Below are 27141 nucleotides of genomic sequence, written 5' to 3'. Positions count from 1 at the left end.
GTCAGTGTATGTCTGTGTTACTTGGTGTAAGTGTGTATCTGTGTTACTGGGTATCAGTGTATGTCTTTGTTGCTTTGTGTCAGTGTATGTCAAAATACTTGGTGTAAGTGTATGTCTTTGTTACTTGGTGTAATTGTGTGTCTTTGTTACTTGTTGTAAGTGTGTGGCTTTGTTACTTAGTGTCAGTGAATGTGTTTGTTACTTGGTGTCAGTGTATGTCTGTGTTACTTGGTGTAAGTGTGTGTCTTTGTTACTTGTTGTAAGTGTGTGGCTTTGTTACTTAGTGTCAGTGAATGTGTTTGTTACTTGGTGTCAGTGTGCGTCTGTGTTACTGGGCATCAGTGTATGTCTTAGTTATTAGGTGTCAGTGTATGTCAAAATACTTGGTGTAAGTGTATGTCTTTGTTACTTGGTGTAATTGTCTGTCTTTGTTACTTGGTGTCAGTGTATTTCTGTGTTACTTGGTGTAAGTGTGTGTCTGTGTTACTGGATATCAGTGTCTGTCTTTGTTACTGGGTGTCAGTGTGTGTCTTTGTGACCTGGTGTAAGTGTGTGTCTGTGTTACTGGGTATCAGTGTCTGTCTTTGTTACTTGGTGTAAGTGCATGTCTTTGTTACTTGGTGTCACTGTATGTCTTTGATACTTGGTGTCAGTGTATTTCTGTGTTACTTGGTGTAAGTTTGTGTTTTTGGTCCTTGGTGTCAGTGTCTGTCTTTGTTACTTGGTGTCAGTGTATGTCTCTGTTACTTGGTGTAAGTGTATGTCTTTGTTACTTGGTGTAAGTGTATGTCTTTGTTACTGGGTATCAGCGTATGTCTTTGTTCCATGGTGTCAGTGTATGTCTTTGTTACTTGGTGTAAGTGTATGTCTTTGTTACTTTGTGTCAGTGTATGTCTTTGTTACTTGGTGTAAGTGTATGTCTTTGTGACTTGGTGTCAGTGTATGTCTTTTTTACTGGGTGTAAGTGTGTGTCTGCGTTACTGGGTTTCATTGTATGTCTTTGCTACTTGGTGTCAGTGTATGTCTCTGTTACTTGGTGTAAGTGTATCTTTTTTTACTTGGTGTCAGCGTATGTCTTTGTTACATGGTGTCAGTGTATGTCTTTGTTACATGGTGTAAGTGTATGTCTTTCTAACTTTGTGTCAGTGTATGTCTTTTTTACTGGGTGCAAGTGTGTGTCTGCGTGACTGGGTATCATTGTATGTCTTTGTTACTAGGTGTCAGTGTATGTCAAAATAATTGGTGTACGTGTATGTCTTTGTTACTTGGTGTAATTGTCTGTCTTTGTTATTTGGTGTCAGTGTATGTCTGTGTTACTTGGTGTAAGTGTGTGTCTGTGTTACTGGATATCAGTGTCTGTCTTTGTTCCTGGGTGTCAGTGTGTGTCTTTGTGACCTGGTGTAAGTGTGTGTCTGTGTTACTTGGTGTCAGTGTATGTCTTTGATACTTGGTGTCAGTGTATGTCTGTGTTACTTGGTGTAAGTTTGTGTTTTTGGTACTTGGTGTCAGTGTCTGTCTTTGTTACTTGGTGTCAGTGTATGTCTCTGTTACTTGGTGTAAGTGTATGTCTTTGTTACTTGGTGTCAGTGTATGTCTTTGTGACTGGGTATCAGTGTATGTCTTTGTTACATGGTGTCAGTGTATGTCTTTGTTACTTGGTGTAAGTGTATGTCTTTGTTACTTTGTGTCAGTGTATGTCTTTGTTACTTGTTGTAAGTGTATGTCTTTGTGACTTGGTGTCAGTGTATGTCTTTTTTACTGGGTGTAAGTGTGTGTCTGCGTTACTGGGTATCAGTGTATGTCTTTGTTACTTGGTGTCAGTGTATGTCAAAATACTTGGTGTAAGTGTGTGTATTTGTTACTTGGTGTAATTGTCTGTCTTTGTTACTTAGTGTCAGTGTATGTCTGTGTTAATTGGTGTCAGTGTCTGTCATTGTTACTTGGTGTCAGTGTATGTATTTGTTACTTGGTGTCAGTGTATGTCTGTGTTACTTGGTGTCAGTGTATGTATTTGTTACTTGGTGTCAGTGTTTCTCTTTGTTACTTGGTGGAAGTGTGTGTCTGTGTTACTGGGTATCAGTGTATGTCTTTGTGACTTGGTGTCAGTCTATGTCTTTGTTACTGGGTGTCAGTGTATGTCTTTGTTACTTGGTGACAGTGTGTGTCTGTGTTAGTCTTTTTTACTTGGTGTCAGTGTGAGTCTGTGTATGTCTTTGTTACTGTGTGTCTGTGTTTCTCTATGTTACTGGGTGTCAGTGTGTGTTTGTTTGTGTTACTGGGTGTCAGTGTGTGTCTGTGTTACTTGGTGTAAGTGTATGTCTTTGTTTCTTGGTGTCAGTGTATGTCTTTGTTTCTTGGTGTCAGTGTTTGTCTTTGTTACTTGGTGTAAGTGTGTGTCTGTGTTACTGGGTATCAGTGTATGTCTTTGTGACTTAGTGTCAGTGTATGTCTTTGTTACTGGGTGTCAGTGTATGTCTTTGTTACTTGGTTTAAGTCTGTGTCTGTGTTACTGGGTATCAGTGTGTGTCTTTGTTTGTTGGTGACAGTGTATGTCTTCGTTACTTGGTGTCAGTGTATGTCTCTGTTGCTGGGTATCAGTGCATGTCTTTGTTACATGGTGTCAGTGTATGTCTGTGTTACTTGGTGTAAGTGTGTGTCTTTGTTACTTGGTGTCAGTGTATGTCTGTGTTCCTGGGTATCAATGCATGTCTTTGTTATATGTTGTAAGTCTGTGTCTGTGTTACTGGGTATCAATGTGTGTCTTTGTTTGTTGGTGTAATTGTGTGTCTGTGTTACTTGGTATCAGTGTATGTCTTTGTTGCTTGGTGTAAGTGTGTGTCTGTGTTACTGGGTAACAGTGTATGTCTTTGTTACTTGGTGTCAGTGTATGTCTGTGTTAATTGGTGTCAGTGTATGTCTCTGTTACTGGGTATCAGTGCATGTCTTTGTTACATGGTGTCAGTGTATGTCTGTGTTACTTGGTGTAAGTGTGTGTCTTTGTTACTTGGTGTCAGTGTATGTCTGTGTTCCTGGGTATCAATGCATGTCTTTGTTACATGGTGTAAGTCTGTGTCTGTGTTACTGGGTATCAATGTGTGTCTTTGTTTGTTGGTGTAATTGTGTGTCTGTGTTACTTGGTATCAGTGTATGTCTTTGTTGCTTGGTGTAAGTGTGTGTCTGCGTTACTGGGTAACAGTGTATGTCTTTGTTACTTGGTGTCAGTGTATGTCTGTGTTACTTCGTGGAAGTGTGTGTCTTTGTTACTTGGTGTCAGTGTATGTCTCTGTTACTGGGTATCAGTGCATGTCTTTGTTACATGGTGTCAGTGTATGTCTGTGTTACTTGGTGTCAGTGTATGTCTTTGTTACTTGGTGTAAGTCTGTGTCTGTGTTACTGGGTATCAGTGTATGTCTTTGTTTGTTGGTGTCAGTGTGTGGCTGTGTTACTGGGTTTCAGTGCATGTCTTTGTTACATGGTGTCAGTGTATGTCTGTTTTACTTGGTGTAAGTGTGTGTCTTTGTTACTTGGTGTCAGTGTATATCTGTGTTACTGGGTATCACTGTATGTCTTTGTGACATGGTGTCATTGTATGTCTGTGTTACTTGGTGTAAGTGTATGTCTTTGTTACTGGGTGTCAGTGTCTGTCTTCGTTACTTGGTGTCAGTGTTTGTCTTTGTTACTGGGTGTCAGTGTCTGTCTTTGTGACTTGGTGTCAGTGTATGTTTTTGTTACTTGGTGTCAGTGTATGTCTTTGTTACTTGGTGTAAGTGTGTGTCTGTTTTACTGTGTATCAGTGCATGTCTTTGTTACATGGTGTCAGTTTATGTCTGTGTTACTTGGGGTAATTGTATGTCTTTGTTACTTGGTGTCAATGTATGTCTGTGTTACTTGGTGTAAGTGTATGACTTTGTTACTTGGTGTCAGTGTATGTCTTTGTTACTTGGTGTAAGTTTGTGTCTGTGTTACTTGGTGTAAGTTTGTGTCTGTGTTACTTGGTATCAGTGTATGTCTTTGTTACTTGGTGTAAGTATGTGTCTGTGTTACTGGGTAACAGTGTATGTCTTTGTTACTTCGTGTCAGTGTATGTCAGTGTTACTTGGTGTAAGTGTATGTCTTTGTTACTTGGTGTAATTGTATGTCTTTGTTACTTGGTGTCAGTGTATGTCTTTGTTACTTGGTGTAAGTGTTTGTTTTTGTTACTTGTTGTAATTGTGTGTCTGTGTTACTTGGTATCAGTGTATGTCTTTGTTACTTGGTGGAAGTGTGTGTCTGTGTTACTGGGTAACAGTGTATGTCTTTGTTACTTGGTGTCAGTGTATGTCTGTGTTACTTGGTGTAAGTGTATGTCTTTGTTACTTGGTGTCAGTGTTTCTCTTTGTTACTTGGTGGAAGTGTGTGTCTGTGTTACTGGGTATCAGTGTATGTCTTTGTGACTTGGTGTCAGTCTATGTCTTTGTTACTGGGTGTCAGTGTATGTCTTTGTTACTTGGTGACAGTGTGTGTCTGTCTTAGTCTTTGTTACTTGGTGTCAGTGTGAGTCTGTGAATGTCTTTGTTACTGTGTGTCTGTGTTTCTCTATGTTACTGGGTGTCAGTGTGTGTTTGTTTGTGTTACTGGGTGTCAGTGTGTGTCTGTGTTACTTGGTGTAAGTGTATGTCTTTGTTTCTTGGTGTCAGTGTATGTCTTTGTTACTTGGTGTCAGTGTTTGTCTTTGTTACTTGGAGAAAGTGTGTGTCTGTGTTACTGGGTATCAGTATATGTCTTTGTTTGTTGGTGACAGTGCATGTCTTTGTTACATGGTGTCAGTGTATGTCTTGGTTACTTGGTGTAAGTGTGTGTCTGTGCTACTGGGTATCAGTGTATGTCTTTGTTACTTGTTGTCAGTGTATGTCTTTGTGACTTGGTGTCAGTGTATGTCTTTGTTACTGGGTGTCAGTGTATGTCTTTGTTACTTGGTGTCAGTGTTTGTCTTTGTTACTGTGTGTCAGTTTATGTCTTTGTTACTTGGTATCAGTGTGTGTCTTTGTTACTTGGTGTAAGTGTGTGTCTGTGTTACTGGTTATCAGTGTATGTCTTTGTTACTTGGTGTCAGTGATTGTCTTTGTTACTTGGTGTAAGTGTGTGTCTGTGTTACTGGGTGTCAGTGTATGTCTTTGTTACTTGGTGTCAGTCTATGTCTGTGTTACATGGTGTCAGTGTGTGTCTTTGTTACTGGGTGTCAGTGTATGTCTTTGTTACTGGGTATCAGCGTATGTCTTTGTTACATGGTGTCAGTGTATGTCTTTGTTACTTGGTGTAAGTGTATGTCTTTGTTACTTTGTGTCAGTGTATGTCTTTGTTACTTGGTGTAAGTGTATGTCTTTGTGACTTGGTGTCAGTGTATGTCTTTTTTACTGGGTGTAAGTGTGTGTCTGCGTTACTGGGTTTCATTGTATGTCTTTGCTACTTGGTGTCAGTGTATGTCTCTGTTACTTGGTGTAAGTGTATCTTTTTTTACTTGGTGTCAGCGTATGTCTTTGTTACATGGTGTCAGTGTATGTCTTTGTTACATGGTGTAAGTGTATGTCTTTCTAACTTTGTGTCAGTGTATGTCTTTGTTACTTGGTGTAAGTGTATGTCTTTGTGACTTGGTGTCAGTGTATGTCTTTTTTACTGGGTGCAAGTGTGTGTCTGCGTGACTGGGTATCATTGTATGTCTTTGTTACTAGGTGTCAGTGTATGTCAAAATAATTGGTGTACGTGTATGTCTTTGTTACTTGGTGTAATTGTCTGTCTTTGTTATTTGGTGTCAGTGTATGTCTGTGTTACTTGGTGTAAGTGTGTGTCTGTGTTACTGGATATCAGTGTCTGTCTTTGTTCCTGGGTGTCAGTGTGTGTCTTTGTGACCTGGTGTAAGTGTGTGTCTGTGTTACTTGGTGTCAGTGTATGTCTTTGATACTTGGTGTCAGTGTATGTCTGTGTTACTTGGTGTAAGTTTGTGTTTTTGGTACTTGGTGTCAGTGTCTGTCTTTGTTACTTGGTGTCAGTGTATGTCTCTGTTACTTGGTGTAAGTGTATGTCTTTGTTACTTGGTGTCAGTGTATGTCTTTGTTACTTGGTGTCAGTGTATGTCTTTGTTACTTGGTGTAAGTGTTTGTTTTTGTTACTTGTTGTAATTGTGTGTCTGTGTTACTTGGTATCAGTGTATGTCTTTGTTACTTGGTGGAAGTGTGTGTCTGTGTTACTGGGTAACAGTGTATGTCTTTGTTACTTGGTGTCAGTGTATGTCTGTGTTACTTGGTGTAAGTGTATGTCTTTGTTACTTGGTGTCAGTGTTTCTCTTTGTTACTTGGTGGAAGTGTGTGTCTGTGTTACTGGGTATCAGTGTATGTCTTTGTGACTTGGTGTCAGTCTATGTCTTTGTTACTGGGTGTCAGTGTATGTCTTTGTTACTTGGTGACAGTGTGTGTCTGTCTTAGTCTTTGTTACTTGGTGTCAGTGTGAGTCTGTGAATGTCTTTGTTACTGTGTGTCTGTGTTTCTCTATGTTACTGGGTGTCAGTGTGTGTTTGTTTGTGTTACTGGGTGTCAGTGTGTGTCTGTGTTACTTGGTGTAAGTGTATGTCTTTGTTTCTTGGTGTCAGTGTATGTCTTTGTTACTTGGTGTCAGTGTTTGTCTTTGTTACTTGGAGTAAGTGTGTGTCTGTGTTACTGGGTATCAGTATATGTCTTTGTTTGTTGGTGACAGTGCATGTCTTTGTTACATGGTGTCAGTGTATGTCTTGGTTACTTGGTGTAAGTGTGTGTCTGTGCTACTGGGTATCAGTGTATGTCTTTGTTACTTGTTGTCAGTGTATGTCTTTGTGACTTGGTGTCAGTGTATGTCTTTGTTACTGGGTGTCAGTGTATGTCTTTGTTACTTGGTGTCAGTGTTTGTCTTTGTTACTGTGTGTCAGCTTATGTCTTTGTTACTTGGTATCAGTGTGTGTCTTTGTTACTTGGTGTAAGTGTGTGTCTGTGTTACTGGTTATCAGTGTATGTCTTTGTTACTTGGTGTCAGTGATTGTCTTTGTTACTTGGTGTAAGTGTGTGTCTGTGTTACTGGGTGTCAGTGTATGTCTTTGTTACTTGGTGTCAGTCTATGTCTGTGTTACATGGTGTCAGTGTGTGTCTTTGTTACTGGGTGTCAGTGTATGTCTTTGTTACTGGGTATCAGCGTATGTCTTTGTTACATGGTGTCAGTGTATGTCTTTGTTACTTGGTGTAAGTGTATGTCTTTGTTACTTTGTGTCAGTGTATGTCTTTGTTACTTGGTGGAAGTGTGTGTCTGTGTTACTGGGTAACAGTGTATGTCTTTGTTACTTGGTGTCAGTGTATGTCCGTGTTACTTGGTGTAAGTGTATGTCTTTGTTACTTGGTGTCAGTGTTTCTCTTTGTTACTTGGTGGAAGTGTGTGTCTGTGTTACTGGGTATCAGTGTATGTCTTTGTGACTTGGTGTCAGTCTATGTCTTTGTTACTGGGTGTCAGTGTATGTCTTTGTTACTTGGTGACAGTGTGTGTCTGTCTTAGTCTTTGTTACTTGGTGTCAGTGTGAGTCTGTGAATGTCTTTGTTACTGTGTGTCTGTGTTTCTCTATGTTACTGGGTGTCAGTGTGTGTTTGTTTGTGTTACTGGGTGTCAGTGTGTGTCTGTGTTACTTGGTGTAAGTGTATGTCTTTGTTTCTTGGTGTCAGTGTATGTCTTTGTTACTTGGTGTCAGTGTTTGTCTTTGTTACTTGGAGTAAGTGTGTGTCTGTGTTACTGGGTATCAGTATATGTCTTTGTTTGTTGTTGACAGTGCATGTCTTTGTTACATGGTGTCAGTGTATGTCTTGGTTACTTGGTGTAAGTGTGTGTCTGTGCTACTGGGTATCAGTGTATGTCTTTGTTACTTGTTGTCAGTGTATGTCTTTGTGACTTGGTGTCAGTGTATGTCTTTGTTACTGGGTGTCAGTGTATGTCTTTGTTACTTGGTGTCAGTGTTTGTCTTTGTTACTGTGTGTCAGTTTATGTCTTTGTTACTTGGTATCAGTGTGTGTCTTTGTTACTTGGTGTAAGTGTGTGTCTGTGTTACTGGTTATCAGTGTATGTCTTTGTTACTTGGTGTCAGTGATTGTCTTTGTTACTTGGTGTAAGTGTGTGTCTGTGTTACTGGGTGTCAGTGTATGTCTTTGTTACTTGGTGTCAGTCTATGTCTGTGTTACATGGTGTCAGTGTGTGTCTTTGTTACTGGGTGTCAGTGTATGTCTTTGTTACTGGGTATCAGCGTATGTCTTTGTTACATGGTGTCAGTGTATGTCTTTGTTACTTGGTGTAAGTGTATGTCTTTGTTACTTTGTGTCATTGTATGTCTTTGTTACTTGGTGTAAGTGTATGTCTTTGTGACTTGGTGTCAGTGTATGTCTTTTTTACTGGGTGTAAGTGTGTGTCTGCGTTACTGGGTTTCATTGTATGTCTTTGCTACTTGGTGTCAGTGTATGTCTCTGTTACTTGGTGTAAGTGTATCTTTTTTTACTTGGTGTCAGCGTATGTCTTTGTTACATGGTGTCAGTGTATGTCTTTGTTACATGGTGTAAGTGTATGTCTTTCTAACTTTGTGTCAGTGTATGTCTTTGTTACTTGGTGTAAGTGTATGTCTTTGTGACTTGGTGTCAGTGTATGTCTTTTTTACTGGGTGCAAGTGTGTGTCTGCGTGACTGGGTATCATTGTATGTCTTTGTTACTAGGTGTCAGTGTATGTCAAAATAATAGGTGTACGTGTATGTCTTTGTTACTTGGTGTAATTGTCTGTCTTTGTTATTTGGTGTCAGTGTATGTCTGTGTTACTTGGTGTAAGTGTGTGTCTGTGTTACTGGATATCAGTGTCTGTCTTTGTTCCTGGGTGTCAGTGTGTGTCTTTGTGACCTGGTGTAAGTGTGTGTCTGTGTTACTTGGTGTCAGTGTATGTCTTTGATACTTGGTGTCAGTGTATGTCTGTGTTACTTGGTGTAAGTTTGTGTTTTTGGTACTTGGTGTCAGTGTCTGTCTTTGTTACTTGGTGTCAGTGTATGTCTCTGTTACTTGGTGTAAGAGTATGTCTTTGTTACTTGGTGTCAGTGTATGTCTTTGTGACTGGGTATCAGTGTATGTCTTTGTTACATGGTGTCAGTGTATGTCTTTGTTACTTTGTGTCAGTGTATGTCTTTGTTACTTGTTGTAAGTGTATGTCTTTGTGACTTGGTGTCAGTGTATGTCTTTTTTACTGGGTGTAAGTGTGTGTCTGCGTTACTGGGTATCAGTGTATGTCTTTGTTACTTGGTGTCAGTGTATGTCAAAATACTTGGTGTAAGTGTGTGTATTTGTTACTTGTTGTAATTGTCTGTCTTTGTTACTTAGTGTCAGTGTATGTCTGTGTTAATTGGTGTCAGTGTCTGTCATTGTTACTTGGTGTCAGTGTATGTATTTGTTACTTGGTGTCAGTGTATGTCTGTGTTACTTGGTGTCAGTGTATGTATTTGTTACTTGGTGTCAGTGTTTCTCTTTGTAACTTGGTGGAAGTGTGTGTCTGTGTTACTGGGTATCAGTGTATGTCTTTGTGACTTGGTGTCAGTCTATGTCTTTGTTACTGGGTGTCAGTGTATGTCTTTGTTACTTGGTGACAGTGTGTGTCTGTGTTAGTCTTTTTTACTTGGTGTCAGTGTGAGTCTGTGTATGTCTTTGTTACTGTGTGTCTGTGTTTCTCTATGTTACTGGGTGTCAGTGTGTGTTTGTTTGTGTTACTGGGTGTCAGTGTGTGTCTGTGTTACTTGGTGTAAGTGTATGTCTTTGTTTCTTGGTGTCAGTGTATGTCTTTGTTACTTGGTGTCAGTGTTTGTCTTTGTTACTTGGTGTAAGTGTGTGTCTGTGTTACTGGGTATCAGTGTATGTCTTTGTGACTTAGTGTCAGTGTATGTCTTTGTTACTGGGTGTCAGTGTATGTCTTTGTTACTTGGTTTAAGTCTGTGTCTGTGTTACTGGGTATCAGTGTGTGTCTTTGTTTGTTGGTGACAGTGTATGTCTTCGTTACTTGGTGTCAGTGTATGTCTCTGTTGCTGGGTATCAGTGCATGTCTTTGTTACATGGTGTCAGTGTATGTCTGTGTTACTTGGTGTAAGTGTGTGTCTTTGTTACTTGGTGTCAGTGTATGTCTGTGTTCCTGGGTATCAATGCATGTCTTTGTTATATGGTGTAAGTCTGTGTCTGTGTTACTGGGTATCAATGTGTGTCTTTGTTTGTTGGTGTAATTGTGTGTCTGTGTTACTTGGTATCAGTGTATGTCTTTGTTGCTTGGTGTAAGTGTGTGTCTGTGTTACTGGGTAACAGTGTATGTCTTTGTTACTTGGTGTCAGTGTATGTCTGTGTTAATTGGTGTCAGTGTATGTCTCTGTTACTGGGTATCAGTGCATGTCTTTGTTACATGGTGTCAGTGTATGTCTGTGTTACTTGGTGTAAGTGTGTGTCTTTGTTACTTGGTGTCAGTGTATGTCTGTGTTCCTGGGTATCAATGCATGTCTTTGTTACATGGTGTAAGTCTGTGTCTGTGTTACTGGGTATCAATGTGTGTCTTTGTTTGTTGGTGTAATTGTGTGTCTGTGTTACTTGGTATCAGTGTATGTCTTTGTTGCTTGGTATAAGTGTGTGTCTGTGTTACTGGGTAACAGTGTATGTCTTTGTTACTTGGTGTCAGTGTATGTCTGTGTTACTTCTTGGAAGTGTGTGTCTTTGTTACTTGGTGTCAGTGTATGTCTCTGTTACTGGGTATCAGTGCATGTCTTTGTTACATGGTGTCAGTGTATGTCTGTGTTACTTGGTGTCAGTGTATGTCTTTGTTACTTGGTGTAAGTCTGTGTCTGTGTTACTGGGTATCAGTGTATGTCTTTGTTTGTTGGTGTCAGTGTATGGCTGTGTTACTGGGTTTCAGTGCATGTCTTTGTTACATGGTGTCAGTGTATGTCTGTTTTACTTGGTGTAAGTGTGTGTCTTTGTTACTTGGTGTCAGTGTATATCTGTGTTACTGGGTATCACTGTATGTCTTTGTGACATGGTGTCATTGTATGTCTGTGTTACTTGGTGTAAGTGTATGTCTTTGTTACTGGGTGTCAGTGTCTGTCTTCGTTACTTGGTGTCAGTGTTTGTCTTTGTTACTGGGTGTCAGTGTCTGTCTTTGTGACTTGGTGTCAGTGTATGTTTTTGTTACTTGGTGTCAGTGTATGTCTTTGTTACTTGGTGTAAGTGTGTGTCTGTTTTACTGTGTATCAGTGCATGTCTTTGTTACATGGTGTCAGTTTATGTCTGTGTTACTTGGGGTAATTGTATGTCTTTGTTACTTGGTGTCAATGTATGTCTGTGTTACTTGGTGTAAGTGTATGACTTTGTTACTTGGTGTCAGTGTATGTCTTTGTTACTTGGTGTAAGTTTGTGTCTGTGTTACTTGGTGTAAGTTTGTGTCTGTGTTACTTGGTATCAGTGTATGTCTTTGTTACTTGGTGTAAGTATGTGTCTGTGTTACTGGGTAACAGTGTATGTCTTTGTTACTTCGTGTCAGTGTATGTCAGTGTTACTTGGTGTAAGTGTATGTCTTTGTTACTTGGTGTAATTGTATGTCTTTGTTACTTGGTGTCAGTGTATGTCTTTGTTACTTGGTGTAAGTGTTTGTTTTTGTTACTTGTTGTAATTGTGTGTCTGTGTTACTTGGTATCAGTGTATGTCTTTGTTACTTGGTGGAAGTGTGTGTCTGTGTTACTGGGTAACAGTGTATGTCTTTGTTACTTGGTGTCAGTGTATGTCTGTGTTACTTGGTGAAAGTGTATGTCTTTGTTACTTGGTGTCAGTGTTTCTCTTTGTTACTTGGTGGAAGTGTGTGTCTGTGTTACTGGGTATCAGTGTATGTCTTTGTGACTTGGTGTCAGTCTATGTCTTTGTTACTGGGTGTCAGTGTATGTCTTTGTTACTTGGTGACAGTGTGTGTCTGTCTTAGTCTTTGTTACTTGGTGTCAGTGTGAGTCTGTGAATGTCTTTGTTACTGTGTGTCTGTGTTTCTCTATGTTACTGGGTGTCAGTGTGTGTTTGTTTGTGTTACTGGGTGTCAGTGTGTGTCTGTGTTACTTGGTGTAAGTGTATGTCTTTGTTTCTTGGTGTCAGTGTATGTCTTTGTTACTTGGTGTCAGTGTTTGTCTTTGTTACTTGGAGTAAGTGTGTGTCTGTGTTACTGGGTATCAGTATATGTCTTTGTTTGTTGGTGACAGTGCATGTCTTTGTTACATGGTGTCAGTGTATGTCTTGGTTACTTGGTGTAAGTGTGTGTCTGTGCTACTGGGTATCAGTGTATGTCTTTGTTACTTGTTGTCAGTGTATGTCTTTGTGACTTGGTGTCAGTGTATGTCTTTGTTACTGGGTGTCAGTGTATGTCTTTGTTACTTGGTGTCAGTGTTTGTCTTTGTTACTGTGTGTCAGTTTATGTCTTTGTTACTTGGTATCAGTGTGTGTCTTTGTTACTTGGTGTAAGTGTGTGTCTGTGTTACTGGTTATCAGTGTATGTCTTTGTTACTTGGTGTCAGTGATTGTCTTTGTTACTTGGTGTAAGTGTGTGTCTGTGTTACTGGGTGTCAGTGTATGTCTTTGTTACTTGGTGTCAGTCTATGTCTGTGTTACATGGTGTCAGTGTGTGTCTTTGTTACTGGGTGTCAGTGTATGTCTTTGTTACTTGGTGTAAGTGTGTGTCTCTGTTACTGTGTATCAGTGTATGTCTTCTTACTTGGTGTCAGTATATTTCTGTGTTACTTCGTGTAAGTGTGTGTCTTTGTTACTTGGTGTAAGTGTATATCTTTGTTACTTGGTGTCAGTGTGTGTCTGCGTTACTTGGTGTAAGTGTATTTCTTTGTTACTTGGTGTCAGTGTTTGTCTTTGTTACTTGGTGGAAGTGTGTGTCTGTGTTACTGGGTATCAGTGTCTGTCTTTGTGACTTGGTGTCAGTGTGTGTCTGTGTTAGTCTTTGTTACTTGGTGTCAGTGTGAGTCTGTGTATGTCTTTGTTACTTTGTGTCTGTGTTTGTCTATGTTACTGGGTGTCAGTGTGTGTTTGTTTGTGTTACTGGGTGTCAGTGTGTGTCTGTGTTACTTGGTTTAATTGTATGTCTTTGTTTCTTGGTGTCAGTGTATGTCTTTGTTACTTGGTGTCAGTGTTTGTCTTTGTTACTTGGTGTAAGTCTGTGTCTGTGTTACTGGGTATCAGTGTATGTCTTTGTTTGTTGGTGTCATTCTATGTCTGTGTTACTGGGTTTCAGTGCATGTCTTTGTTACATGGCGTCAGTGTATGTCTGTTTTACTTGGTGTAAGTGTGTGTCTTTGTTGCTTGGTGTCAGTGAATGTCTGTGTTACTGGGTATCACTGTATGTCTTTGTTACATGGTTTCAGTGCATGTCTTTGTTACATGGCGTCAGTGTATGTCTGTTTTACTTGGTGTAAGTGTATGTCTTTGTTACTGGGTGTCAGTGTCTGTCTTCGTTACTTGGTGTCAGTGTTTGTCTTTGTTACTGGGTTTCAGTGTCTGTCTTTGTTACTTGGTGTCAGTGTATGTCTTTGTTACTTGGTGTAGGTTTGTGCCTGTGTTACTTGGTGTAAGTGTGTGTCTGTGTTACTTGGTATCAGTGTATGTCTTTGTTACTTGGTGTAAGTATGTGTCTGTGTTACTGGGTAACAGTGTATGTATTTGTTACTTCGTGTCAGTGTATGTCTGTGTTATTTGGTGTAAGTGTGTGTCTTTGTTAATTGGTGTAATTTTATGTCTTTTTTACTTGGTGTCAGTGTATGTCGTTGTTACTTGGTGTCAGTGTATGTCTGTGTTACTTGGTGTAAGTGTGTGTCTTTGTTACCTGGTGTAATTGTATGTCTTTGTTACTTGGTGTCAGTGCATGTCTGTGTTACTTGGTGTAATTATATGTCTTTGTTACTTGGTGTCAGTGTATGTCTTTGTTACTTGGTGTAAGTGTTTGTTTTTGTTACTTGTTGTAATTGTGTGTCTGTGTTACTTGGTATCAGTGTATGTCTTTGTTACTTGGTGTAAGTGTGTGTCTGTGTTACTGGGTAACAGTGTATGTCTTTGTTACTTGGTGTCAGTGTATGTCTTTGTTGCTTGGTGTCAGTGTATGTCTGTGTATTTTGTTGTAAGTGTGTGTCTTTGTTACTTGGTGTAATTGTATGTCTTTGTTACTTGGTGTCAGTGCATGTCTGTGTTACTTGGTGTAATTGTATGTCTTTGTTACTTGGTGTCAGTGTATGTCTTTGTGACTTGGTGTCAGTGTATGTCTTTTTTACTGGGTGTCAGTGTGTATCTTTGTGACTTCGTGTCAGTGTATGTCTTTGCTACTGTGTGTCAGTTTATGTCTTCGTTACTTGGTGTCAGTGTATGTCTTTGTTACTTGCTGTCAGTGTATGTCTGTGTTACTTGGTGCAAGTGTGTGTCTTTTTTACTTGGTGTAAGTGTGTGTCTGTGTTACTGGGTATCAGTGTATGTCTTTGTTACTTGGTGTCAGTGTCTGTCTTTGTTACTTGATGTAAGTGTGTGTCTGTGTTACTGGGTGTCAGTGTATGTCTTTGTTACTTGGTGTCAGTGTATGTCTGTGTTACATGGTGTCAGTGTGTGTCTTTGTTACTGCGTGTCAGTGTATGTCTTTGTTACTTGGTGTAAGTGTGTGTCTGTGTTACTTGGTGTCAGTGTATGTCTTTGTTACTTGGTGTAAGTGTATGTCTTTGTTACTTGGTGTCAGTGCATGTCTTTGTTACTTGGTGTAAGTGTATGTCTTTGTTACTTGGTGTCAGTGTATGTCTCTGTTACTTGGTGTCATTGTCTGTCTTTGTTAGTTGGTGTAAGTGTGTGTCTGTGTTACTTGGTATCAGTGTATGTCTTTGTTACTTGGTGTAAGTTTGTGTCTGTGTTACTGGGTAACAGTGTATGTCTTTGTTACTTGGTGTCAGTGTATGTCTGTGTTACTTGGTGTAGGTGTGTGTCTTTGTTACTTGGTGTAATTGTATGTCTTTGTTACTTGGTGTCAGTGTATGTCTTTGTTACTTGGTGTAAGTGTGTGTTTGTGTTACTTGTTGTAATTGTGTTTTTGTGTTACTTGGTATCAGTGTATGTCTTTGTTACTTGGTGTAAGTGTGTGTCTGTGTTACTGGGTAACAGTGTATGTCTTTGTTACTTGCTGTCAGTGTATGTCTGTGTTAATTGGTGTATTTGTGTGTCTTTGTTACTTGGTATAATTGTATAACTTTGTTACTTGGTGTCAGTGTATGCCTGTGTTACTTGGTGTAATTGTATGTCTTTGTTACTTGGTGTCAGTGTATGTCTTTGTTACTTGGTGGAAGTGTGTGTCTGTGCTACTGGGTATCAGTGTATGTCTTTGTTACTTGGTGTCAATGTAGCTCTGTGTTACTTGGTGTAAGTGTGTGTCTGTGTTACTGGGTATCACTGTATGTCTTTGTTACTTGGTGTGAGTGTTTGTCTGTGTTACTGGGTATCAGTGTATGTCTTTGTTACTTGGTGTCAGTGTATGTCAAAATACTTGGTGTAAGTGTATGTCTTTGTTACTTGGTTTAATTGTCTGTCTTTGTTACTTGGTGTCAGTGTAGGTCTGTGTTACTTGGTGTAGGTGTGTGTCTTTGTTACTGGGCATCAGTGTATGTCTTTGTGACTTGGTGTCAGTGTATGTCTTTTTTACTGGGTGTCAGTGTGTGTCTGTGTTACTGGATGTCAGTGTGTGTTTGTTTGTGTTACTGGGTGTCAGTGTGTGTCTGTGACACTAGGTGTCAGTATTTAGTTTAGTTTAGAGATACAGCACTTAAACAGGCCCTTCGGCCCACCGAGTCTGTGCCGACCATCAACAACCCATTTATACTAATCCTACACTAATCCCGTAATCCTATCACATCCCCACCTGTCACGATATATTTCCCTACCACCTACCAGGGTCAATTTATGATGGCCAATTCACCAATCAACCTGCACGTCTTTGGCATGTGGGAGGAAACCGGAGCACCCCGAGGAAACTCACGCAGACACAGGGAGAACTTGCAAACTCCGCACAGGCAGTACCCAGAATCGAACCCGGGTCCCTGGAGCTGTGAGGCTGCGGTGCTAAACACTGCGCCAATGTACCCCCCGCCCCCCACCCCCCCCACAAGTGTGTGTCTGTTATATTGGGTATCAGTGTATGTCTTTGTTACTTGGTGTGAGTGTGTGTCTGTGTTACTGGGTATCAGAGTATGTCTTTGTTACTTGGTGTCAGTGTATGTCTTTGTTACTTGGTGTAAGTGTATGTCTTTGTTACTTGGTGACAGTGTATGTCTTTGTGACTTGGTGTAAGTGTGTGTCTGTGTTACTGGGTATCAGTGTATGTCTTTGTGACTTGGCATCAATGTATGTCAGTGTTGCTTGGTGTAAGTGTGTGTCTGTGTTGCAGGGTATCACTGTATGTCTTTGTTAATTGGTGTGAGTGTTTGTCTGTGTTACTGGGTATCAGTGTATGTCTTTGTTACTTTGTGTCAGTGCATGTCAAAATACTTGGTGTAAGTGTATGTCTTTGTTACTTGGTGTAAGTGTGTGTCTGTGTTGCTGGGTATCAGTGTCTGTCTTTGTTACTTGGTGTAAGTGTGTGTCTGTGTTACTGGGTATTAGTGTAGGTCTTTGTTACTTGGTGTCAGTGTATGTCTGTGTTACTTGGTGCAAGTGTGTGTCTGTGTTACTGGGTGTAAGTGTATGTCTTTGTGACTTGGTGTCAGTGTATGTCAAAATACTTGGTGTAAGTGTATGTCTTTGTTACTTGGTGTAATTGTCTGTCTTTGTTACTTGGTGTCAGTGTATGTCTGTGTTACTTGGTGTAAGTGTGTGTCTTTGTTACTGGGCATCAGTGTATGTCTTTGTGACTTGGTGTGAGTGTGTGCCTGTGTTACTGGGTATCAGTGAATGTCTTTGTTACTTGGTGTCAGTGTATGTCTGTGTTACTTGGTGTAAGTGTGTGTCTTTGTTACTTGGTGTAATTGTCTGTCTTTGTTACTTGGTGTCAGTGTATGTCTGTGTTACTTGGTGTAAGTGTATGTCTTTGTTACTTGGTGTCAGTGTATGTCTGTGTTACTTGGTGTAAGTGTGTGCCTGTGTTACTGGGTATCAGTGTATGTCTTTGTTACTTGGTGTCAGTGTATGTCTGTGTTACTTGGTGTAAGTGTGTGTCTTTGTTACTTGGTGTAAGTGTATGTCTTTGTTACTTGGTGTCAGTGTATGTCTGTGTTACTTGGTGTAAGTGTGTGCCTGTGTTACTGGGTATCAGTGTATGTCTGTGTTACCTGGTGTAAGTGTGTGTCTGTGTTACTGGGTGTCAGTGAGAGTCTGTGTTACTGGATGTCAGTGTGTGTTTGTTTGTGTTATTGGGTGTCAGTGTGTGTCTGTGACACTAGGTGTCAGTATTTAGTTTAGTTTCGAGATACAGCATTTAAACAGGCCCTTCGGCCCACCGAGTCTGTGCCGACCATCAACAACCCATTTATACTGATCCTACACTAATCCCGTAATCCTATCACATCCCCACCTGTCACGATATATTACCCTACCACCTACTAGGGTCAATTTATGATGGCCAATTAACCTATCAACCTGCAAGTCTTTGGCATGTGGGAGGAAACCGGAGCACCCGGAGGAAACTCACGCAGACACAGGGAGAACTTGCAAACTCCGCACAGGCAGTACCCAGAATCGAACCCGGGTCCCTGGAGCTGTGAGGCTGCGGTGCTAAACACTGCGCCAATGTACCCCCCGCCCCCCCCCCCCCCCCCCCACCAGTGTGTGCCTGTTATATTGGGTATCAGTGTATGTCTTTGTTACTTGGTATCAGTGTATGTCTTTGTTACATGGTGTGAGTGTGTGTCTGTGTTACTGGGTATCAGAGTATGTCGTTGTTACTTGGTGTCAGTGTATGTCTTTGTTACTTGGTGTAAGTGTATGTCTTTGTTACTTGGTGACAGTGTATGTCTTTGTGACTTGGTGTAAGTGTGTGTCTGTGTTACTGGGTATCAGTGTATGTCTTTGTGACTTGGCATCAATGTATGTCTGTGTTACTTGGTGTAAGTCTGTGTCTGTGTTGCAGGGTATCACTGTATGTCTGTTAATTGGTGTGAGTGTTTGTCTGTGTTACTGGGTATCAGTGTATGTCTTTGTTACTTGGTGTCAGTGCATGTCAAAATACTTGGTGTAAGTGCATGTCTTTGTTACTTGTTGTAAGTGTATGTCTGTGTTACTGGGTATTAGTGTATGACTTTGTTACTTGGTGTCAGTGTATGTCTGTGTTACTTGGTGTAAGTGTGTGTCTGTGTTACTGGGTGTCAGTGTATGTCTTTGTGACTTGGTGTCAGTGTATGTCTTTGTTACTGGGTGTCAGTGTGTGTCTTTGTGACTTGGTGTCAGTGTATGTCTTTGTTACTTGGTGTAAGTGTGTGTCTGTGTTACTGGGTATCAGTGTATGTCTTTGTGACTTGGTATCAATGTATGTCTGTGTTACTTGGTGTAAGTGTGTGTCTGTGTTACTGGGTATCACTGTCTGTCTTTGTTACTTGGTGTGAGTGTTTGTCTCTGTTACTGGGTATCAGTGTATGTCTTTGTTACTTTGTGTCAGTGTATGTCAAAATACTTGGTGTAAGTGTATGTCTTTGTTACTTGGTGTAATTGTCTGTCTTTGTTACTTGGTGTCAGTGTATGTCTTTGTTACTTGGTTTAAGTGTGTGTCTGTGTTACTGGGTATCGGTGTATGTCTTTGTTACTTGGTGTCATTGTGTGTCTGTGTTACTGGGTATCAGTGTATGTCTTTGTGACTTGGTATCAATGTATGTCTTTGTGACTTGGTGTCAGTGTATGTCTTTGTTACTGGGTGTCAGTGTGTGTCTGTGTTACTTGGTGTCAGTGTATGTCTTTGTTACTGTGTTTCAGTGGTTCTCTGTGTTACTGGTTGTCAGTGTGTGTTTGTTTGTAGTGACTGGGTGTCAGTGCTTGTCTGTGACACTAGGTGTCAGTATTTAGTTTAGTTTAGAGATACAGCACTTAAACAGGCCCTTCGGCCCACCTAGTCTGTGCCGACCATCAACCACCCATTTATGCTAATCCTACACTAATTCCGTATTCCGATCACATCCCCACCTGTCCCTATATATTTCCCGACCACCGACTAGGGGCAATTTATGATGGCCAATTAACCTATCAACCTGCAAGTCTTTGGCATGTGGGAGGAAACCGGAGCACCCGGAGGAAACTCACGACGACACAGGGAGAACTTGCAAACTCCGCACAGGCAGTACCCAGAATCGAACCCGGGTCCCTGGAGCTGTGAGGCTGCGGTGCTAAACACTGCGCCAATGTACCCCCCGCCCCCCCCCCCCCCCCGCACCAGTGTGTGCCTGTTATATTGGGTATCAGTGTATGTCTTTGTTACTTGGTGTCAGTGTATGTCTTTGTTACTTGGTGTGAGTGTGTGTCTTTGTTACTTGGTGACAGTGTATGTCTTTGTGACTTGGTGTTAGTGTGTGTCTGTGTTACTGGGTATCAGTGTATGTCTTTGTTACTTGGTGTCAGTGTATGCCTTTGTTACTTGGTGTAAGTGTATGTCTTTGCTACTTGGTGACAGTGTATGTCTTTGTGACTTGGTGTCAGTGCATGTCAAAATACTTGGTGTAAGTGTATGTCTTTGTTACTTGGTGTAAGTGAGTGTCTGTGATACTGGGTATCAGTGTCTGTCTTTGTTACTTGGTGTAAGTGTGTGTCTGTGTTACTGGGTATTAGTGTATGTCTTTGTTACTTGGTGTCAGTGTATGTCTGTGTTACTTGGTGTAAGTGTGTGTCTGTGTTACTGGGTGTCAGTGTATGTCTTTGTGACTTGGTGTCAGTGTATGTCTTTGTTACTGGGTGTCAGTGTGTGTCTTTGTGACTTGGTGTCAGTGTATGTCTTTGTTACTTGGTGTAAGTGTGTGTCTGTGTTACTGCGTATCAGTGTATGTCTTTGTGACTTGGTATCAATGTATGTCTGTGTTACTTGGTGTAAGTGTGTGTCTGTGTTACTGGGTATCACTGGATGTCTTTGTTACTTGGTGTGAGTGTTTGTCTGTGTTCCTGGGTATCAGTGTATGTCTTTGTTACTTTGTGTCAGTGTATGTCAAAATACTTGGAGTACGTGTATGTCTTTGTTACTTGGTGTAATTGTCTATCTTTGTTACTTGGTGTCAGTGTATGTCTTTGTTACTTGGTGTCAGTGTGTGTCTGTCTTACTTGGTGTAAGTGTGTGTCTGTGTTACTGGGTATCAGTGTCTGTCTTTGTGACTTGGTGTCAGTTTATGTCTTTGTTACTGGGTGTCAGTGCGTGTCTTTTTGACTTGGTGTCAGTGTATGTCTTTGTTACTTGGTGTAAGTGTGTGTCTGTGTTACTGGGTATCAGTGTATGTCTTTGTTACTTGGTGTCAGTGTATGTCAAAATATTTGGTGTAAGTGTATGTCTTTGTTACTTGGTGTAATTGTCTGTCTTTGTTACTGGGTGTCAGTGTATGTCTGTGTTACTTGGTGTAAGTGTGTGTCTTTGTTACTTGGTGTAAGTGTATGTCTTTGTTACCTGGTGTCAGTGTATGTCTGTGTTACTTGGTGTAAGTGTGTGCCTGTGTTACTGGGTATCAGTGTATGTCTTTGTTACTTGGTGTCAGTGTATGTCTGTGTTACTTGGTGTAAGTGTGTGTCTGTGTTACTGGGTGTCAGTGAGAGTCTGTGTTACTTGGTGTAAGTGTGTGTCTTTGTAAGTTGGTGTCCTTGTGTGTCTGTGTTACTGGGTGTCAGTGTATGTCTTTGTTACTGGGTCTCAGTGTATGTCTTTGTTAATTGGTTTAAGTGTGTGTTTGTGTTACTGGGTATCAGTGTCTGTCTTTGTTACTTGGTGTAAGTGTTTGTCTGTGTTACTGGGTATCAGTGTATGTCTTTGTTACTTGGTGTCAGTGTATGTCTGTGTTACTTGGTGGAAGTGTGTGTCTGTGTTACTGGGTGTCAGTGTGAGTCTGCGTTACTTGGTGTAAGTGTGTGCCTTTGTTACTTGGTTTCCGGGTGTGTCTGTGTTACTGGGTGTCAGTGTATGGCTTTGTTACTGGGTCTCAGTGTATGTCTCTGTTAATTGGTGTAAGTGTGTGTCTGTGTTACTGGGTATCAGTGTCTGTCTTTGTTACTTGGTGTAAGTGTGTGTCTGTGTTACTGGCTATCTGTGTATGTCTTTGTTACTTGGTGTCAGTGTATGTCTGTGTTACTTGGTGTAAGTGTATGTCTGTGTTACTGGGTATCAGTGTATGTCTTTGTGACTTGGTGTCAGTGTGTGTCTTTGTGACTTGGTGTCAGTGTATGTCTTTGTTACTTGGTGTAAGTGTATGTCTGTGTTACTGGGTATCAGTGTATGTCTTTGTTACTTGGTGTCAGTGTATGTCAAAATACTTTGTGTAAGTGTATGTCGTTGTTACTTGGTGTAAGTGTGTGTCTGTGTTACTGGGTATCAGTGTATGTCTTTGTTACTTGGTGTGAGTGTGTGTCTGTGTTGTTGGGTATCAGTGTATGTCTTTGTTACTTGGTGTCAGTGTATGTCAAAATAATTGGTGTAAGTGTATGTTTTGTTACTTGGTGTAATTGTCTGTCTTTGTTACTTGGTGTCAGTGTATGTCTTTGTTACTTGGTGGAAGTGTATGCCTTTGATACTTGGTGTCAGTGTATGTCTTTGTTACTTGGTGTCATTGTGTGTCTGTGTTACTGGGTATCAGTGTATTTCTTTGTGACTTGGTATCAATGTATCTCTTTGTGACTTGGTGTCAGTGTATGTCTTTGTTACTGGGTGTATTTGTGTGTCTGTGTTACTTGGTGTCAGTGTATGTCTTTGTTACTGTGCATCAGTGTTTCTCTGTGTTACTGGTTGTCAGTGTGTGTTTGTTTGTGTGACTGTGTGTCCGTGTGTGTCTGTGACACTAGGTGTCAGTATTTAGTTTAGTTTAGAGATACAGCACTTCAACAGTCCCTTCGGCCCACCGAGTCTGTGCCGACCATCAACCACACATTTATACTAATCCTACACTAATCCCGTATTTCTATCACATCCCCTCCTTTCCCTATATATTTCACTGCCACCTACCTATACTAGGGGCAATTTATGATGGCCAATTTACCTATCAAGCTGCAAGTCTTTGGCATGTGGGAGGAAACCGGAGCACCCGGAGGAAACTCACACAGAGACAGGGAGAACTTGCAAACTCCGCACAGGCAGTACCCAGAATCGAACCCGGGTCCCTGGACCTGTGAGGCTGCGGTGCGAAACACTGCGCCAATGTGCCCCCCCCCCCACCCCCAGTGTGTGCCTGTGTTACTGGGTATCAGTGTATGTCTTTGTTACTTGGTGTCAGTGTATGTCTGTGTTACTTGGTGTCAGTATGTTTGTTTGTGTTACTGGGTGTCAGTGTGTGTCTGTGTTACTTGGTGTAAGTGTGTGTCTTTGTTACTTGGTGTCCGTGTGTGTCTGTGTTACTGGGTGTCAATGTATGTCTTTGTTACTGGGTGTCAGTGTATATCTTTGTTACTTGGTGTAAGTGTGTGTCTGTGTTACTGGGTATCAGTGTCTGTCTTTGTTACTTGGTGTAAGTGTGTGTCTGTATTACTGGGTATCAGTGTTTGTCTTTGTTACTTGGTGTGAGTGTTTGTCTGTGTTACTGGGTATCAGTGTATGTCTTTGTTACTTTGCGTCAGTGTATGTCAAAATACTTGGTGTAAGTGTATGTCTTTGTTACTTGGTGTAATTGTCTGTCTTTGTTACTCGGTGTCAGTGTAAGTCTTTGTTACTTGGTGTAAGTATTTGTCTGTGTTACTGGGTATCAGTGTATGTCTTTGTTACTTGGTGTCATTGTGTGTCTGTGTTACTGGGTATCAGTGTATGTCTTTGTGACTTGGTATCAATGTATGTCTTTGTGACTTGGTGTCAGTGTATGTCTTTGTTACTGGGTGTCAGTGTGTGTCTGTGTTACTTGGTGTCAGTGTACGTCTTTGTTACTGTGTATCAGTGGTTCTCTGTGTTACTGGTTGTCAGTGTGTGTTTGTTTGTAGTGACTGGGTGTCAGTGCTTGTCTGTGACACCAGGTGTCAGTATTTAGTTTAGTTTAGAGATACAGCACTTAAACAGGCCCTTCGGCCCACCTAGTCTGTGCCGACCATCAACCACCCATTTATGCTAATCCTACACTAATTCCGTATTCCGATCACATCCCCACCTGTCCCTATATATTTCCCGACCACCGACTAGGGGCAATTTATGATTGCCAATTAACCTATCAACCTGCAAGTCTTTGGCATGTGGGAGGAAACCGGAGCACCCGGAGGAAACTCACGCAGACACAGGGAGAACTTGCAAACTCCGCACAGGCAGTACCCAGAATCGAACCCGGGTCCCTGGAGCTGTGAGGCTGCGGTGCTAAACACTGCGCCAATGTACCCCCCGCCCCCCCCCCCACCAGTGTGTGCCTGTTATATTGGGTATCAGTGTATGTCTTTGTTACTTGGTGTCAGTGTATGTCTTTGTTACTTGGTGTGAGTGTGTGTCTTTGTTACTTGGTGACAGTGTATGTCTTTGTGACTTGGTGTTAGTGTGTGTCTGTGTTACTGGGTATCAGTGTATGTCTTTGTTACTTGGTGTCAGTGTATGCCTTTGTTACTTGGTGTAAGTGTATGTCTTTGTTACTTGGTGACAGTGTATGTCTTTGTGACTTGGTGTAAGTGTGTGTCTGTGTTACTGGGTATCAGTGTATGTCTTTGTTAATTGGTGTGAGTGTTTGTCTGTGTTACTGGGTATCAGTGTATGTCTTTGTTACTTGGTGTCAGTGCATGTCAAAATACTTGGTGTAAGTGCATGTCTTTGTTACTTGGTGTAAGTGTGTGTCTGTGTTACTGGGTATCAGTGTCTGTCTTTGTTACTTGGTGTAAGTGTGTGTCTGTGTTACTGGGTATTAGTGTATGTCTTTGTTACTTGGTGTCAGTGTATGTCTGTGTTACTTGATGTAAGTGTGTGTCTGTGTTACTGGGTGTCAGTGTATGTCTTTGTGACTTGGTGTCAGTGTATGTCTTTGTTACTGGGTGTCAGTGTGTGCCTTTGTGACTTGGTGTCAGTGTATGTCTTTGTTACTTGGTGTAAGTGTGTGTCTGTGTTACTGCGTATCAGTGTATGTCTTTGTGACTTGGTATCAATGTATGTCTGTGTTACTTGGTGTAAGTGTGTGTCTGTCTTACTGGGTATCACTGGATGTCTTTGTTACTTGGTGTGAGTGTTTGTCTGTGTTCCTGAGTATCAGTGTATGTCTTTGTTACTTTGTGTCAGTGTATGTCAAAATACTTGGTGTACGTGTATTTCTTTGTTACTCGGTGTAATTGTCTGCCTTTGTTACTTGGTGTCAGTGTATGTCTTTGTTACTTGGTGTCAGTGTGTGTCTGTCTTACTTGGTGTAAGTGTGTGTCTGTGTTACTGGGTATCAGTGTATGTCTTTGTGACTTGGTGTCAAATTTTGTCTTTGTTACTGGGTGTCAGTGTGTGTCTTTGTGACTTGGTGTCAGTGTATGTCTTTGTTACTGGGTGTAAGTGTATGTCTTTGTGACTTGGTGTCAGTGTATGTCAAAATACTTGGTGTAAGTGTATGTCTTTGTTACTTGGTGTAATTGTCTGTCTTTGTTACTTGGTGTCAGTGTGTGTCTGTGTTACTTGGTGTAAGTGTGTGTCTGTGTTACTGGGTATCAGTGTATGTCTTTGTTACTTGGTGTCAGTGTATGTCAAAATATTTGGTGTAAGTGTATGTCTTTGTTACTTGGTGTAATTGTCTGTCTTTGTTACTGGGTGTCAGTGTATGTCTGTGTTACTTGGTGTAAGTGTGTGTCTTTGTTACTTGGTGTAAGTGTATGTCTTTGTTACCTGTTGTCAGTGTATGTCTGTGTTACTTGGTGTAAGTGTGTGCCTGTGTTACTGGGTATCAGTGTATGTCTTTGTTACTTGGTGTCAGTGTATGTCTGTGTTACTTGGTGTAAGTGTGTGTCTGTGTTACTGGGTGTCAGTGAGAGTCTGTGTTACTTGGTGTAAGTGTGTGTCTTTGTTACTTGGTGTCCTCGTGTGTCTGTGTCACTGGGTGTCAGTGTATCTCTTTGTTACTGGGTCTCAGTGTATGTCTTTGTTAATTGGTGTAAGTGTGTGTTTGTGTTACTGGGTATCAGTGTCTGTCTTTGTTACTTGGTGTAAGTGTTTGTCTGTGTTACTGGGTATCAGTGTATGTCTTTGTTACTTGGTGTCAGTGTATGTCTGTGTTACTTGGTGGAAGTGTGTGTCTGTGTTACTGGGTGTCAGTGTGAGTCTGTGTTACTTGGTGTAAGTGTGTGTCTTTGTTACTTGGTGTCCGGGTGTGTCTGTGTTACTGGGTGTCAGTGTATGTCTTTGTTACTGGGTCTCAGTGTATGTCTTTGTTAATTGGTGTAAGTGTGTGTCTGTGTTACTGGGTATCAGTGTCTGTCTTTGTTACTTGGTGTAAGTGCGTGTCTGTGTTACTGGCTATCTGTGTATGTCTTTGTTACTTGGTGTCAGTGTATGTCTGTGTTACTTGGCGTAAGTGTGTGTCTGTGTTACTGGGTAACAGTGTATGTCTTTGTGACTTGGTGTCAGTGTGTGCCTATGTGACTTGGTGTCAGTGTATGTCTTTGTTACTTGGTGTAAGTGTATGTCTGTGTTACTGGGTATCAGTGTATGTCTTTGTTACTTGGTGTCAGTATGTTTGTTTGTGTTACTGGGTGTCAGTGTGTGTCTGTGTTACTTGTTGTAAGTGTGAGTCTTTGTTACTTGGTGTCCGTGTGTGTCTGTGTTACTGGGTGTCAATGTATGTCTTTGTTACTGGGTGTCAGTGTATGTCTTTGTTACTTGGTGTAAGTGTGTGTCTGTGTTACTGGGTATCAGTGTCTGTCTTTGTTACTTGGTGTAAGTGTGTGTCTGTATTACTGGGTATCAGTGTTTGTCTTTGTTACTTGGTGTCAGTGTGTGTCTGTGTTACTGGGTATCAGTGTATGTCTTTGTGACTTGGTATAAGTGTATGTCTTTGTGACTTGGTGTCAGTGTATGTCTTTGTTACTGGGTGTCATTGTGTGTCTGTGTTACTTGGTGTCAGTGTATGTCTTGGTTATTTGGTGTCAGTGTGTTTCTGCGATACTGGGTATCAGTGTAGGTCTTGGTGACTTGGTATCAGTGTATGTCTTTGTTACTTGGTGTCAGTGTATGTCTGTGTTACTTGGTGTAAGTGTGTGTCTGTGTTACTGGGTATCAGTGTATGTCTTTGTTTCTTGTTGTCAGTGTATGTCTGTGTTACTTGGTGCTAGTGTGTGTCTCTGTTACAGGGTATCAGTGTATGTCTTTGTGACTTCGTGTCACTGTATGTCTTTGTTACTTGGTGTAAGTGTGTGTCTGTGTTACTGGGTATCAGTGCATGTCTTTGTTACTTGGTGTCAGTGTATGTCACAAAACTTGGTGTAAGTGTATGTCTTGTTACTTGGTGTAATTGTCTGTCTTTGTTACTTGGTGTCAGTGTATGTCTGTGTTACTTGGTGTAAGTGTCTGTCTTTGTTACTTGGTGTAAGTGTATGCCTTTGTTACTTGGTGTCAGTGTCTGTCTTTGTTACTTGGTGTCAGTGTATGTCTGTGTTACTTGGTGCATGTGTATGCCTTTGTTACTTGGGGTCAGTGTATGTCTTTGTTACTTGGTGTAAGTGTGTGTCATTGTTACTGGGTATCAGTGTATGTCTTTGTGACTTGGTGTCAGTGTATGTCTGTGTTACTTGGTGTAAGTGTGTGTCTGTGTTACCGGGTGTCAGTGGATGTCTGTCTTACTTGGTGTAAGTGTGTGTCTGTGCTACTGGGTATCAGTGTATGTCTTTGTGACTTGGTGTCAGTGTATGTCTTTGTTACTGGGTGTCAGTGTGTGTCTTTGTGACTTGGTGTCAGTGTATGTCTTTGTTACTTGCTGTAAGTGTATATCTGTCTTACGTGGTGTCAGT

The sequence above is a fragment of the Heterodontus francisci genome, unplaced genomic scaffold, assembly GCF_036365525.1.
Source record: "Heterodontus francisci isolate sHetFra1 unplaced genomic scaffold, sHetFra1.hap1 HAP1_SCAFFOLD_50, whole genome shotgun sequence".
Classification (NCBI taxonomy): Eukaryota; Metazoa; Chordata; class Chondrichthyes; order Heterodontiformes; family Heterodontidae; genus Heterodontus; species Heterodontus francisci.
Note: the sequence above shows the minus strand (reverse complement) of the source record.